The sequence below is a fragment of the Ambystoma mexicanum genome (assembly GCF_040938575.1).
Source record: "Ambystoma mexicanum isolate Mex_15411 chromosome 12 unlocalized genomic scaffold, UKY_AmexF1_1 Mex_chr12_unloc.1, whole genome shotgun sequence".
Lineage (NCBI taxonomy): Eukaryota > Metazoa > Chordata > Amphibia > Caudata > Ambystomatidae > Ambystoma > Ambystoma mexicanum.
The window spans coordinates 14,754,234-14,770,516 of NW_027182322.1; the positions used below are offsets into that span (position 1 = coordinate 14,754,234).

A 16,283-nucleotide genomic window follows, 5' to 3' on the forward strand; every position below is an offset into this window, starting at 1 on the left:
CACAGCCATCTCGGATAGATGCCCCAGATTTGAGAAGTGTAGTTATGGAGAAAAAATAAATATATATATATATATATATATATGTATGTCTTCAAACACCAAAAATGAGATAGCACCATTTCGCGCAGGAATTCCTCCAGCCGAAAGCCCACATATGTTGCTAGATAGACTGACACCTCTTTCGGATGTCCTTCTGTATTTGCTGGCTAGTGGAAAGCAACGTGGACCCACCACTCTATAGCTCTGCCGTCATGAGTGTCCCTAGCACACTCGGCAGATGTCGCTTCTCTAGGCAGACAAGCAGTGGAATTCTGCGGAAGGTCAATGGTGCTTCCATTGGTTTTGCCACTAGGCGATCCATTGCAGCCCTAGAATGAAGCATAACCCGCTGAATGCATTCAGGGTGTTCTGCGGTGGGAAAGGTCAGAGGGGGTGATAGTTGGTGAGCGTGCACAGCACCTCAGAATGACACCACTGCCTAGCAGGGGGACCGGTGGAGACACTATTTTCAGCCAATGCCCCTCTGTCTGAACGAGTCTGCCTTGTGTCATCCCGGTAAGAGATCAGGCTAACAGGCTTCCAATGAAAAAAGCAGACATCACACTGAAGCATGGTGCACCGTGCATGTCCACAATCATCGGCTCCAAAGAGAAGACGTTCAGGAACAGGATTTAGTATGGCAAAAGAACACATCATCCTAATTCCTATGTACAGGATGAAAAGCCCACAATTGAGGAAAAATATCACATGGAGATGCCTGGGATCGAACCTGTGGCCTCATACTTCCCAAGTATGTGCTCTACCACTGAGTTACATGCCCACTGCCAGCAAGGAACTGTGAAATCTACCAGATGCTGGCTGGCTGCTTGGGACTAACAGCGCCCAGAACTGACGGTAACTGTCGAATTGGAGTTTCCAAATGGCAGACTTCATTTTAGAGCCACCTGTGTCTGGTTGTCCATAGAAACATGCAGAAAGGCTGCCCCCCCATGCAATTCCCCTGACCAACTAATGAAAAATATCAATATGTTCAAGACTTTTGCTTTTAGAAGCCAGAGATAGGCCCCAGCAGCAGAGCTGGTAGGATATTCCAGCTCAAAACTAACAAGTTACAGAACCTGATCGACTTAGGTTGACAACAGAGGCACATCTGTGGCCACATCCAGTGAAAACAAATTATTTTTAAAGCTAGGCATCATATGCTACAAAGGTACAATGGTGGAGCTATACATTCGGAACCAAAACAATCGACTGAAAAGAAACGCAAGGCAATGCCAATACTTTCACGATTCTGCACCGTTAAAACTGTGGTGTGATGTTTCTCTCTGTGCATTTCTATTTGTAGTGATTGTGAAGGCATACAGGATGTTGACACTGGCAGGGACGTAAACCTCAGTGATATATTATAGGCAGGTTTGCCATACGGGCACCAGCGTTTTCTCAGACAAATAGATATGAATGTCGATGATCCTATAATCATGGCCCGAGTTGCAGTGTGAAATACAAAATAACCGGGACAAAATCACACTGATGTTTATGCAAATGGAGATCGGGACCTCATACATGCGAAGCATGCGCTCTACCACTGAGCTACATCCCCTCGGTGTGCAGTGGGCCTGTCCTGCAGACATCTTTTCCTGGGAGAATTCTTCCGGTCAAAATATGCTGCCAACTGAAGCACTAGCAAAAGACCAGGGAAAACGGGAGCAAGACTGGAAAAGCACATGGTCAGCTGAAGCAGTGTGCATTATGCTTCTCCATAAGAGATGACTTCCAGGGGAAGTATTCCACCAGAGGATTACCGTGCTCAAAGAGCCATCTCGTGGACAGAGACCATATGACAGTCAAAAAAAGGGAAACAATTGGAGATGCCAGGGATTGGACCCAGGGCCTCATCCATGCAAAGCAAGTGCTCTACCACTGAGCTACATCCCCTCGGTATGCAGTGTGTCTGTCCCGCAGACATAATTTTCAGGGAGAACTCTTCTGGTCAAAACATTCTGCCGAGTGAAGCACTAGCAAAAGAGCAGGGAAAACTGGAGCAAGAATGGAAAACCTCATGGTCACACTGAAGCAGTGTGCATTTTGCTTCTCCATAAGAGATGACTTCCAGGGGAAGATTTCCACCAGAGGATTACTGTGCTCAAAGGGCCATCTAGTGGATAGAGATCATATGACAGTCAAAAAGAGAAACAAGTGGAAATGCCCCAGGTCCTCATACATGCAAAGCATGCGCTCTACCACTGAGCTACATCCCCGCTGAGAGGACGCTTCCTCATCACACCTAAAAGCTTCAGGAGGGAGTGGGCTAAGTAAGGAAAGGGGTTTGCAGTAGTGCATATGAAAAAACATGACAACTGCCAAATTACATCTTACTACTTACAATGACAAAGTTAAAGCGCCAGGTCGATCTCATCACGTTGGTGCCTGAGACATCACATAATGTGACACAGCCATCTCGGATAGATGCCCCAGATTTGAGAAGTGTAGTTATGGAGAAAAAATAAATATATATATATATATATATATATATATGTATGTCTTCAAACACCAAAAATGAGATAGCACCATTTCGCGCAGGAATTCCTCCAGCCGAAAGCCCACATATGTTGCTAGATAGACTGACACCTCTTTCGGATGTCCTTCTGTATTTGCTGGCTAGTGGAAAGCAACGTGGACCCACCACTCTATAGCTCTGCCGTCATGAGTGTCCCTAGCACACTCGGCAGATGTCGCTTCTCTAGGCAGACAAGCAGTGGAATTCTGCGGAAGGTCAATGGTGCTTCCATTGGTTTTGCCACTAGGCGATCCATTGCAGCCCTAGAATGAAGCATAACCCGCTGAATGCATTCAGGGTGTTCTGCGGTGGGAAAGGTCAGAGGGGGTGATAGTTGGTGAGCGTGCACAGCACCTCAGAATGACACCACTGCCTAGCAGGGGGACCGGTGGAGACACTATTTTCAGCCAATGCCCCTCTGTCTGAACGAGTCTGCCTTGTGTCATCCCGGTAAGAGATCAGGCTAACAGGCTTCCAATGAAAAAAGCAGACATCACACTGAAGCATGGTGCACCGTGCATGTCCACAATCATCGGCTCCAAAGAGAAGACGTTCAGGAACAGGATTTAGTATGGCAAAAGAACACATCATCCTAATTCCTATGTACAGGATAAAAAGCCCACAATTGAGGAAAAATATCACATGGAGATGCCTGGGATCGAACCTGTGGCCTCATACTTCCCAAGTATGTGCTCTACCACTGAGTTACATCCCCACTGCCAGCAAGGAACTGTGAAATCTACCAGATGCTGGCTGGCTGCTTGGGACTAACAGCGCCCAGAACTGACGGTAACTGTCGAATTGGAGTTTCCAAATGGCAGACTTCATTTTAGAGCCACCTGTGTCTGGTTGTCCATAGAAACATGCAGAAAGGCTGCCCCCCCATGCAATTCCCCTGACCAACTAATGAAAAATATCAATATGTTCAAGACTTTTGCTTTTAGAAGCCAGAGATAGGCCCCAGCAGCAGAGCTGGTAGGATATTCCAGCTCAAAACTAACAAGTTACAGAACCTGATCGACTTAGGTTGACAACAGAGGCACATCTGTGGCCACATCCAGTGAAAACAAATTATTTTTAAAGCTAGGCATCATATGCTACAAAGGTACAATGGTGGAGCTATACATTCGGAACCAAAACAATCGACTGAAAAGAAACGCAAGGCAATGCCAATACTTTCACGATTCTGCACCGTTAAAACTGTGGTGTGATGTTTCTCTCTGTGCATTTCTATTTGTAGTGATTGTGAAGGCATACAGGATGTTGACACTGGCAGGGACGTAAACCTCAGTGATATATTATAGGCAGGTTTGCCATACGGGCACCAGCGTTTTCTCAGACAAATAGATATGAATGTCGATGATCCTATAATCATGGCCCGAGTTGCAGTGTGAAATACAAAATAACCGGGACAAAATCACACTGATGTTTATGCAAATGGAGATGCCGGGGATTGAACCCGGGACCTCATACATGCGAAGCATGCGCTCTACCACTGAGCTACATCCCCTCGGTGTGCAGTGGGCCTGTCCTGCAGACATCTTTTCCTGGGAGAATTCTTCCGGTCAAAATATGCTGCCAACTGAAGCACTAGCAAAAGACCAGGGAAAACGGGAGCAAGACTGGAAAAGCACATGGTCAGCTGAAGCAGTGTGCATTATGCTTCTCCATAAGAGATGACTTCCAGGGGAAGTATTCCACCAGAGGATTACCGTGCTCAAAGAGCCATCTCGTGGACAGAGACCATATGACAGTCAAAAAAAGGGAAACAATTGGAGATGCCAGGGATTGGACCCAGGGCCTCATCCATGCAAAGCAAGTGCTCTACCACTGAGCTACATCCCCTCGGTATGCAGTGTGTCTGTCCCGCAGACATAATTTTCAGGGAGAACTCTTCTGGTCAAAACATTCTGCCGAGTGAAGCACTAGCAAAAGAGCAGGGAAAACTGGAGCAAGAATGGAAAACCTCATGGTCACACTGAAGCAGTGTGCATTTTGCTTCTCCATAAGAGATGACTTCCAGGGGAAGATTTCCACCAGAGGATTACTGTGCTCAAAGGGCCATCTAGTGGATAGAGATCATATGACAGTCAAAAAGAGAAACAAGTGGAAATGCCCCAGGTCCTCATACATGCAAAGCATGCGCTCTACCACTGAGCTACATCCCCGCTGAGAGGACGCTTCCTCATCACACCTAAAAGCTTCAGGAGGGAGTGGGCTAAGTAAGGAAAGGGGTTTGCAGTAGTGCATATGAAAAAACATGACAACTGCCAAATTACATCTTACTACTTACAATGACAAAGTTAAAGCGCCAGGTCGATCTCATCACGTTGGTGCCTGAGACATCACATAATGTGACACAGCCATCTCGGATAGATGCCCCAGATTTGAGAAGTGTAGTTATGGAGAAAAAATAAATATATATATATATATATATATATATATATGTATGTCTTCAAACACCAAAAATGAGATAGCACCATTTCGCGCAGGAATTCCTCCAGCCGAAAGCCCACATATGTTGCTAGATAGACTGACACCTCTTTCGGATGTCCTTCTGTATTTGCTGGCTAGTGGAAAGCAACGTGGACCCACCACTCTATAGCTCTGCCGTCATGAGTGTCCCTAGCACACTCGGCAGATGTCGCTTCTCTAGGCAGACAAGCAGTGGAATTCTGCGGAAGGTCAATGGTGCTTCCATTGGTTTTGCCACTAGGCGATCCATTGCAGCCCTAGAATGAAGCATAACCCGCTGAATGCATTCAGGGTGTTCTGCGGTGGGAAAGGTCAGAGGGGGTGATAGTTGGTGAGCGTGCACAGCACCTCAGAATGACACCACTGCCTAGCAGGGGGACCGGTGGAGACACTATTTTCAGCCAATGCCCCTCTGTCTGAACGAGTCTGCCTTGTGTCATCCCGGTAAGAGATCAGGCTAACAGGCTTCCAATGAAAAAAGCAGACATCACACTGAAGCATGGTGCACCGTGCATGTCCACAATCATCGGCTCCAAAGAGAAGACGTTCAGGAACAGGATTTAGTATGGCAAAAGAACACATCATCCTAATTCCTATGTACAGGATGAAAAGCCCACAATTGAGGAAAAATATCACATGGAGATGCCTGGGATCGAACCTGTGGCCTCATACTTCCCAAGTATGTGCTCTACCACTGAGTTACATGCCCACTGCCAGCAAGGAACTGTGAAATCTACCAGATGCTGGCTGGCTGCTTGGGACTAACAGCGCCCAGAACTGACGGTAACTGTCGAATTGGAGTTTCCAAATGGCAGACTTCATTTTAGAGCCACCTGTGTCTGGTTGTCCATAGAAACATGCAGAAAGGCTGCCCCCCCATGCAATTCCCCTGACCAACTAATGAAAAATATCAATATGTTCAAGACTTTTGCTTTTAGAAGCCAGAGATAGGCCCCAGCAGCAGAGCTGGTAGGATATTCCAGCTCAAAACTAACAAGTTACAGAACCTGATCGACTTAGGTTGACAACAGAGGCACATCTGTGGCCACATCCAGTGAAAACAAATTATTTTTAAAGCTAGGCATCATATGCTACAAAGGTACAATGGTGGAGCTATACATTCGGAACCAAAACAATCGACTGAAAAGAAACGCAAGGCAATGCCAATACTTTCACGATTCTGCACCGTTAAAACTGTGGTGTGATGTTTCTCTCTGTGCATTTCTATTTGTAGTGATTGTGAAGGCATACAGGATGTTGACACTGGCAGGGACGTAAACCTCAGTGATATATTATAGGCAGGTTTGCCATACGGGCACCAGCGTTTTCTCAGACAAATAGATATGAATGTCGATGATCCTATAATCATGGCCCGAGTTGCAGTGTGAAATACAAAATAACCGGGACAAAATCACACTGATGTTTATGCAAATGGAGATCGGGACCTCATACATGCGAAGCATGCGCTCTACCACTGAGCTACATCCCCTCGGTGTGCAGTGGGCCTGTCCTGCAGACATCTTTTCCTGGGAGAATTCTTCCGGTCAAAATATGCTGCCAACTGAAGCACTAGCAAAAGACCAGGGAAAACGGGAGCAAGACTGGAAAAGCACATGGTCAGCTGAAGCAGTGTGCATTATGCTTCTCCATAAGAGATGACTTCCAGGGGAAGTATTCCACCAGAGGATTACCGTGCTCAAAGAGCCATCTCGTGGACAGAGACCATATGACAGTCAAAAAAAGGGAAACAATTGGAGATGCCAGGGATTGGACCCAGGGCCTCATCCATGCAAAGCAAGTGCTCTACCACTGAGCTACATCCCCTCGGTATGCAGTGTGTCTGTCCCGCAGACATAATTTTCAGGGAGAACTCTTCTGGTCAAAACATTCTGCCGAGTGAAGCACTAGCAAAAGAGCAGGGAAAACTGGAGCAAGAATGGAAAACCTCATGGTCACACTGAAGCAGTGTGCATTTTGCTTCTCCATAAGAGATGACTTCCAGGGGAAGATTTCCACCAGAGGATTACTGTGCTCAAAGGGCCATCTAGTGGATAGAGATCATATGACAGTCAAAAAGAGAAACAAGTGGAAATGCCCCAGGTCCTCATACATGCAAAGCATGCGCTCTACCACTGAGCTACATCCCCGCTGAGAGGACGCTTCCTCATCACACCTAAAAGCTTCAGGAGGGAGTGGGCTAAGTAAGGAAAGGGGTTTGCAGTAGTGCATATGAAAAAACATGACAACTGCCAAATTACATCTTACTACTTACAATGACAAAGTTAAAGCGCCAGGTCGATCTCATCACGTTGGTGCCTGAGACATCACATAATGTGACACAGCCATCTCGGATAGATGCCCCAGATTTGAGAAGTGTAGTTATGGAGAAAAAATAAATATATATATATATATATATATATATGTATGTCTTCAAACACCAAAAATGAGATAGCACCATTTCGCGCAGGAATTCCTCCAGCCGAAAGCCCACATATGTTGCTAGATAGACTGACACCTCTTTCGGATGTCCTTCTGTATTTGCTGGCTAGTGGAAAGCAACGTGGACCCACCACTCTATAGCTCTGCCGTCATGAGTGTCCCTAGCACACTCGGCAGATGTCGCTTCTCTAGGCAGACAAGCAGTGGAATTCTGCGGAAGGTCAATGGTGCTTCCATTGGTTTTGCCACTAGGCGATCCATTGCAGCCCTAGAATGAAGCATAACCCGCTGAATGCATTCAGGGTGTTCTGCGGTGGGAAAGGTCAGAGGGGGTGATAGTTGGTGAGCGTGCACAGCACCTCAGAATGACACCACTGCCTAGCAGGGGGACCGGTGGAGACACTATTTTCAGCCAATGCCCCTCTGTCTGAACGAGTCTGCCTTGTGTCATCCCGGTAAGAGATCAGGCTAACAGGCTTCCAATGAAAAAAGCAGACATCACACTGAAGCATGGTGCACCGTGCATGTCCACAATCATCGGCTCCAAAGAGAAGACGTTCAGGAACAGGATTTAGTATGGCAAAAGAACACATCATCCTAATTCCTATGTACAGGATGAAAAGCCCACAATTGAGGAAAAATATCACATGGAGATGCCTGGGATCGAACCTGTGGCCTCATACTTCCCAAGTATGTGCTCTACCACTGAGTTACATGCCCACTGCCAGCAAGGAACTGTGAAATCTACCAGATGCTGGCTGGCTGCTTGGGACTAACAGCGCCCAGAACTGACGGTAACTGTCGAATTGGAGTTTCCAAATGGCAGACTTCATTTTAGAGCCACCTGTGTCTGGTTGTCCATAGAAACATGCAGAAAGGCTGCCCCCCCAGGCAATTCCCCTGACCAACTAATGAAAAATATCAATATGTTCAAGACTTTTGCTTTTAGAAGCCAGAGATAGGCCCCAGCAGCAGAGCTGGTAGGATATTCCAGCTCAAAACTAACAAGTTACAGAACCTGATCGACTTAGGTTGACAACAGAGGCACATCTGTGGCCACATCCAGTGAAAACAAATTATTTTTAAAGCTAGGCATCATATGCTACAAAGGTACAATGGTGGAGCTATACATTCGGAACCAAAACAATCGACTGAAAAGAAACGCAAGGCAATGCCAATACTTTCACGATTCTGCACCGTTAAAACTGTGGTGTGATGTTTCTCTCTGTGCATTTCTATTTGTAGTGATTGTGAAGGCATACAGGATGTTGACACTGGCAGGGACGTAAACCTCAGTGATATATTATAGGCAGGTTTGCCATACGGGCACCAGCGTTTTCTCAGACAAATAGATATGAATGTCGATGATCCTATAATCATGGCCCGAGTTGCAGTGTGAAATACAAAATAACCGGGACAAAATCACACTGATGTTTATGCAAATGGAGATCGGGACCTCATACATGCGAAGCATGCGCTCTACCACTGAGCTACATCCCCTCGGTGTGCAGTGGGCCTGTCCTGCAGACATCTTTTCCTGGGAGAATTCTTCCGGTCAAAATATGCTGCCAACTGAAGCACTAGCAAAAGACCAGGGAAAACGGGAGCAAGACTGGAAAAGCACATGGTCAGCTGAAGCAGTGTGCATTATGCTTCTCCATAAGAGATGACTTCCAGGGGAAGTATTCCACCAGAGGATTACCGTGCTCAAAGAGCCATCTCGTGGACAGAGACCATATGACAGTCAAAAAAAGGGAAACAATTGGAGATGCCAGGGATTGGACCCAGGGCCTCATCCATGCAAAGCAAGTGCTCTACCACTGAGCTACATCCCCTCGGTATGCAGTGTGTCTGTCCCGCAGACATAATTTTCAGGGAGAACTCTTCTGGTCAAAACATTCTGCCGAGTGAAGCACTAGCAAAAGAGCAGGGAAAACTGGAGCAAGAATGGAAAACCTCATGGTCACACTGAAGCAGTGTGCATTTTGCTTCTCCATAAGAGATGACTTCCAGGGGAAGATTTCCACCAGAGGATTACTGTGCTCAAAGGGCCATCTAGTGGATAGAGATCATATGACAGTCAAAAAGAGAAACAAGTGGAAATGCCCCAGGTCCTCATACATGCAAAGCATGCGCTCTACCACTGAGCTACATCCCCGCTGAGAGGACGCTTCCTCATCACACCTAAAAGCTTCAGGAGGGAGTGGGCTAAGTAAGGAAAGGGGTTTGCAGTAGTGCATATGAAAAAACATGACAACTGCCAAATTACATCTTACTACTTACAATGACAAAGTTAAAGCGCCAGGTCGATCTCATCACGTTGGTGCCTGAGACATCACATAATGTGACACAGCCATCTCGGATAGATGCCCCAGATTTGAGAAGTGTAGTTATGGAGAAAAAATAAATATATATATATATATATATATATATATGTATGTCTTCAAACACCAAAAATGAGATAGCACCATTTCGCGCAGGAATTCCTCCAGCCGAAAGCCCACATATGTTGCTAGATAGACTGACACCTCTTTCGGATGTCCTTCTGTATTTGCTGGCTAGTGGAAAGCAACGTGGACCCACCACTCTATAGCTCTGCCGTCATGAGTGTCCCTAGCACACTCGGCAGATGTCGCTTCTCTAGGCAGACAAGCAGTGGAATTCTGCGGAAGGTCAATGGTGCTTCCATTGGTTTTGCCACTAGGCGATCCATTGCAGCCCTAGAATGAAGCATAACCCGCTGAATGCATTCAGGGTGTTCTGCGGTGGGAAAGGTCAGAGGGGGTGATAGTTGGTGAGCGTGCACAGCACCTCAGAATGACACCACTGCCTAGCAGGGGGACCGGTGGAGACACTATTTTCAGCCAATGCCCCTCTGTCTGAACGAGTCTGCCTTGTGTCATCCCGGTAAGAGATCAGGCTAACAGGCTTCCAATGAAAAAAGCAGACATCACACTGAAGCATGGTGCACCGTGCATGTCCACAATCATCGGCTCCAAAGAGAAGACGTTCAGGAACAGGATTTAGTATGGCAAAAGAACACATCATCCTAATTCCTATGTACAGGATAAAAAGCCCACAATTGAGGAAAAATATCACATGGAGATGCCTGGGATCGAACCTGTGGCCTCATACTTCCCAAGTATGTGCTCTACCACTGAGTTACATCCCCACTGCCAGCAAGGAACTGTGAAATCTACCAGATGCTGGCTGGCTGCTTGGGACTAACAGCGCCCAGAACTGACGGTAACTGTCGAATTGGAGTTTCCAAATGGCAGACTTCATTTTAGAGCCACCTGTGTCTGGTTGTCCATAGAAACATGCAGAAAGGCTGCCCCCCCATGCAATTCCCCTGACCAACTAATGAAAAATATCAATATGTTCAAGACTTTTGCTTTTAGAAGCCAGAGATAGGCCCCAGCAGCAGAGCTGGTAGGATATTCCAGCTCAAAACTAACAAGTTACAGAACCTGATCGACTTAGGTTGACAACAGAGGCACATCTGTGGCCACATCCAGTGAAAACAAATTATTTTTAAAGCTAGGCATCATATGCTACAAAGGTACAATGGTGGAGCTATACATTCGGAACCAAAACAATCGACTGAAAAGAAACGCAAGGCAATGCCAATACTTTCACGATTCTGCACCGTTAAAACTGTGGTGTGATGTTTCTCTCTGTGCATTTCTATTTGTAGTGATTGTGAAGGCATACAGGATGTTGACACTGGCAGGGACGTAAACCTCAGTGATATATTATAGGCAGGTTTGCCATACGGGCACCAGCGTTTTCTCAGACAAATAGATATGAATGTCGATGATCCTATAATCATGGCCCGAGTTGCAGTGTGAAATACAAAATAACCGGGACAAAATCACACTGATGTTTATGCAAATGGAGATGCCGGGGATTGAACCCGGGACCTCATACATGCGAAGCATGCGCTCTACCACTGAGCTACATCCCCTCGGTGTGCAGTGGGCCTGTCCTGCAGACATCTTTTCCTGGGAGAATTCTTCCGGTCAAAATATGCTGCCAACTGAAGCACTAGCAAAAGACCAGGGAAAACGGGAGCAAGACTGGAAAAGCACATGGTCAGCTGAAGCAGTGTGCATTATGCTTCTCCATAAGAGATGACTTCCAGGGGAAGTATTCCACCAGAGGATTACCGTGCTCAAAGAGCCATCTCGTGGACAGAGACCATATGACAGTCAAAAAAAGGGAAACAATTGGAGATGCCAGGGATTGGACCCAGGGCCTCATCCATGCAAAGCAAGTGCTCTACCACTGAGCTACATCCCCTCGGTATGCAGTGTGTCTGTCCCGCAGACATAATTTTCAGGGAGAACTCTTCTGGTCAAAACATTCTGCCGAGTGAAGCACTAGCAAAAGAGCAGGGAAAACTGGAGCAAGAATGGAAAACCTCATGGTCACACTGAAGCAGTGTGCATTTTGCTTCTCCATAAGAGATGACTTCCAGGGGAAGATTTCCACCAGAGGATTACTGTGCTCAAAGGGCCATCTAGTGGATAGAGATCATATGACAGTCAAAAAGAGAAACAAGTGGAAATGCCCCAGGTCCTCATACATGCAAAGCATGCGCTCTACCACTGAGCTACATCCCCGCTGAGAGGACGCTTCCTCATCACACCTAAAAGCTTCAGGAGGGAGTGGGCTAAGTAAGGAAAGGGGTTTGCAGTAGTGCATATGAAAAAACATGACAACTGCCAAATTACATCTTACTACTTACAATGACAAAGTTAAAGCGCCAGGTCGATCTCATCACGTTGGTGCCTGAGACATCACATAATGTGACACAGCCATCTCGGATAGATGCCCCAGATTTGAGAAGTGTAGTTATGGAGAAAAAATAAATATATATATATATATATATATATATGTATGTCTTCAAACACCAAAAATGAGATAGCACCATTTCGCGCAGGAATTCCTCCAGCCGAAAGCCCACATATGTTGCTAGATAGACTGACACCTCTTTCGGATGTCCTTCTGTATTTGCTGGCTAGTGGAAAGCAACGTGGACCCACCACTCTATAGCTCTGCCGTCATGAGTGTCCCTAGCACACTCGGCAGATGTCGCTTCTCTAGGCAGACAAGCAGTGGAATTCTGCGGAAGGTCAATGGTGCTTCCATTGGTTTTGCCACTAGGCGATCCATTGCAGCCCTAGAATGAAGCATAACCCGCTGAATGCATTCAGGGTGTTCTGCGGTGGGAAAGGTCAGAGGGGGTGATAGTTGGTGAGCGTGCACAGCACCTCAGAATGACACCACTGCCTAGCAGGGGGACCGGTGGAGACACTATTTTCAGCCAATGCCCCTCTGTCTGAACGAGTCTGCCTTGTGTCATCCCGGTAAGAGATCAGGCTAACAGGCTTCCAATGAAAAAAGCAGACATCACACTGAAGCATGGTGCACCGTGCATGTCCACAATCATCGGCTCCAAAGAGAAGACGTTCAGGAACAGGATTTAGTATGGCAAAAGAACACATCATCCTAATTCCTATGTACAGGATGAAAAGCCCACAATTGAGGAAAAATATCACATGGAGATGCCTGGGATCGAACCTGTGGCCTCATACTTCCCAAGTATGTGCTCTACCACTGAGTTACATGCCCACTGCCAGCAAGGAACTGTGAAATCTACCAGATGCTGGCTGGCTGCTTGGGACTAACAGCGCCCAGAACTGACGGTAACTGTCGAATTGGAGTTTCCAAATGGCAGACTTCATTTTAGAGCCACCTGTGTCTGGTTGTCCATAGAAACATGCAGAAAGGCTGCCCCCCCATGCAATTCCCCTGACCAACTAATGAAAAATATCAATATGTTCAAGACTTTTGCTTTTAGAAGCCAGAGATAGGCCCCAGCAGCAGAGCTGGTAGGATATTCCAGCTCAAAACTAACAAGTTACAGAACCTGATCGACTTAGGTTGACAACAGAGGCACATCTGTGGCCACATCCAGTGAAAACAAATTATTTTTAAAGCTAGGCATCATATGCTACAAAGGTACAATGGTGGAGCTATACATTCGGAACCAAAACAATCGACTGAAAAGAAACGCAAGGCAATGCCAATACTTTCACGATTCTGCACCGTTAAAACTGTGGTGTGATGTTTCTCTCTGTGCATTTCTATTTGTAGTGATTGTGAAGGCATACAGGATGTTGACACTGGCAGGGACGTAAACCTCAGTGATATATTATAGGCAGGTTTGCCATACGGGCACCAGCGTTTTCTCAGACAAATAGATATGAATGTCGATGATCCTATAATCATGGCCCGAGTTGCAGTGTGAAATACAAAATAACCGGGACAAAATCACACTGATGTTTATGCAAATGGAGATCGGGACCTCATACATGCGAAGCATGCGCTCTACCACTGAGCTACATCCCCTCGGTGTGCAGTGGGCCTGTCCTGCAGACATCTTTTCCTGGGAGAATTCTTCCGGTCAAAATATGCTGCCAACTGAAGCACTAGCAAAAGACCAGGGAAAACGGGAGCAAGACTGGAAAAGCACATGGTCAGCTGAAGCAGTGTGCATTATGCTTCTCCATAAGAGATGACTTCCAGGGGAAGTATTCCACCAGAGGATTACCGTGCTCAAAGAGCCATCTCGTGGACAGAGACCATATGACAGTCAAAAAAAGGGAAACAATTGGAGATGCCAGGGATTGGACCCAGGGCCTCATCCATGCAAAGCAAGTGCTCTACCACTGAGCTACATCCCCTCGGTATGCAGTGTGTCTGTCCCGCAGACATAATTTTCAGGGAGAACTCTTCTGGTCAAAACATTCTGCCGAGTGAAGCACTAGCAAAAGAGCAGGGAAAACTGGAGCAAGAATGGAAAACCTCATGGTCACACTGAAGCAGTGTGCATTTTGCTTCTCCATAAGAGATGACTTCCAGGGGAAGATTTCCACCAGAGGATTACTGTGCTCAAAGGGCCATCTAGTGGATAGAGATCATATGACAGTCAAAAAGAGAAACAAGTGGAAATGCCCCAGGTCCTCATACATGCAAAGCATGCGCTCTACCACTGAGCTACATCCCCGCTGAGAGGACGCTTCCTCATCACACCTAAAAGCTTCAGGAGGGAGTGGGCTAAGTAAGGAAAGGGGTTTGCAGTAGTGCATATGAAAAAACATGACAACTGCCAAATTACATCTTACTACTTACAATGACAAAGTTAAAGCGCCAGGTCGATCTCATCACGTTGGTGCCTGAGACATCACATAATGTGACACAGCCATCTCGGATAGATGCCCCAGATTTGAGAAGTGTAGTTATGGAGAAAAAATAAATATATATATATATATATATATATATATGTATGTCTTCAAACACCAAAAATGAGATAGCACCATTTCGCGCAGGAATTCCTCCAGCCGAAAGCCCACATATGTTGCTAGATAGACTGACACCTCTTTCGGATGTCCTTCTGTATTTGCTGGCTAGTGGAAAGCAACGTGGACCCACCACTCTATAGCTCTGCCGTCATGAGTGTCCCTAGCACACTCGGCAGATGTCGCTTCTCTAGGCAGACAAGCAGTGGAATTCTGCGGAAGGTCAATGGTGCTTCCATTGGTTTTGCCACTAGGCGATCCATTGCAGCCCTAGAATGAAGCATAACCCGCTGAATGCATTCAGGGTGTTCTGCGGTGGGAAAGGTCAGAGGGGGTGATAGTTGGTGAGCGTGCACAGCACCTCAGAATGACACCACTGCCTAGCAGGGGGACCGGTGGAGACACTATTTTCAGCCAATGCCCCTCTGTCTGAACGAGTCTGCCTTGTGTCATCCCGGTAAGAGATCAGGCTAACAGGCTTCCAATGAAAAAAGCAGACATCACACTGAAGCATGGTGCACCGTGCATGTCCACAATCATCGGCTCCAAAGAGAAGACGTTCAGGAACAGGATTTAGTATGGCAAAAGAACACATCATCCTAATTCCTATGTACAGGATAAAAAGCCCACAATTGAGGAAAAATATCACATGGAGATGCCTGGGATCGAACCTGTGGCCTCATACTTCCCAAGTATGTGCTCTACCACTGAGTTACATCCCCACTGCCAGCAAGGAACTGTGAAATCTACCAGATGCTGGCTGGCTGCTTGGGACTAACAGCGCCCAGAACTGACGGTAACTGTCGAATTGGAGTTTCCAAATGGCAGACTTCATTTTAGAGCCACCTGTGTCTGGTTGTCCATAGAAACATGCAGAAAGGCTGCCCCCCCATGCAATTCCCCTGACCAACTAATGAAAAATATCAATATGTTCAAGACTTTTGCTTTTAGAAGCCAGAGATAGGCCCCAGCAGCAGAGCTGGTAGGATATTCCAGCTCAAAACTAACAAGTTACAGAACCTGATCGACTTAGGTTGACAACAGAGGCACATCTGTGGCCACATCCAGTGAAAACAAATTATTTTTAAAGCTAGGCATCATATGCTACAAAGGTACAATGGTGGAGCTATACATTCGGAACCAAAACAATCGACTGAAAAGAAACGCAAGGCAATGCCAATACTTTCACGATTCTGCACCGTTAAAACTGTGGTGTGATGTTTCTCTCTGTGCATTTCTATTTGTAGTGATTGTGAAGGCATACAGGATGTTGACACTGGCAGGGACGTAAACCTCAGTGATATATTATAGGCAGGTTTGCCATACGGGCACCAGCGTTTTCTCAGACAAATAGATATGAATGTCGATGATCCTATAATCATGGCCCGAGTTGCAGTGTGAAATACAAAATAACCGGGACAAAATCACACTGATGTTTATGCAAA

At 46.4% G+C, this 16,283-nt stretch overlaps 2 non-coding genes across 2 annotated transcripts; both read right to left on the minus strand.

The window, feature by feature from the left end:
- Nucleotides 1–3,995: 3,995 nt before the first annotated feature.
- TRNAA-CGC (transfer RNA alanine (anticodon CGC)) lies at nt 3,996–4,067 on the minus strand. Its single transcript has one exon. It is a non-coding gene; the product is annotated as a tRNA-Ala (tRNA).
- A 7,299-nt stretch (nt 4,068–11,366) lies between these two features.
- On the minus strand, nt 11,367–11,438 carry TRNAA-CGC (transfer RNA alanine (anticodon CGC)). The gene has a single exon. It is a non-coding gene; the product is annotated as a tRNA-Ala (tRNA).
- Nucleotides 11,439–16,283: the final 4,845 nt, after the last annotated feature.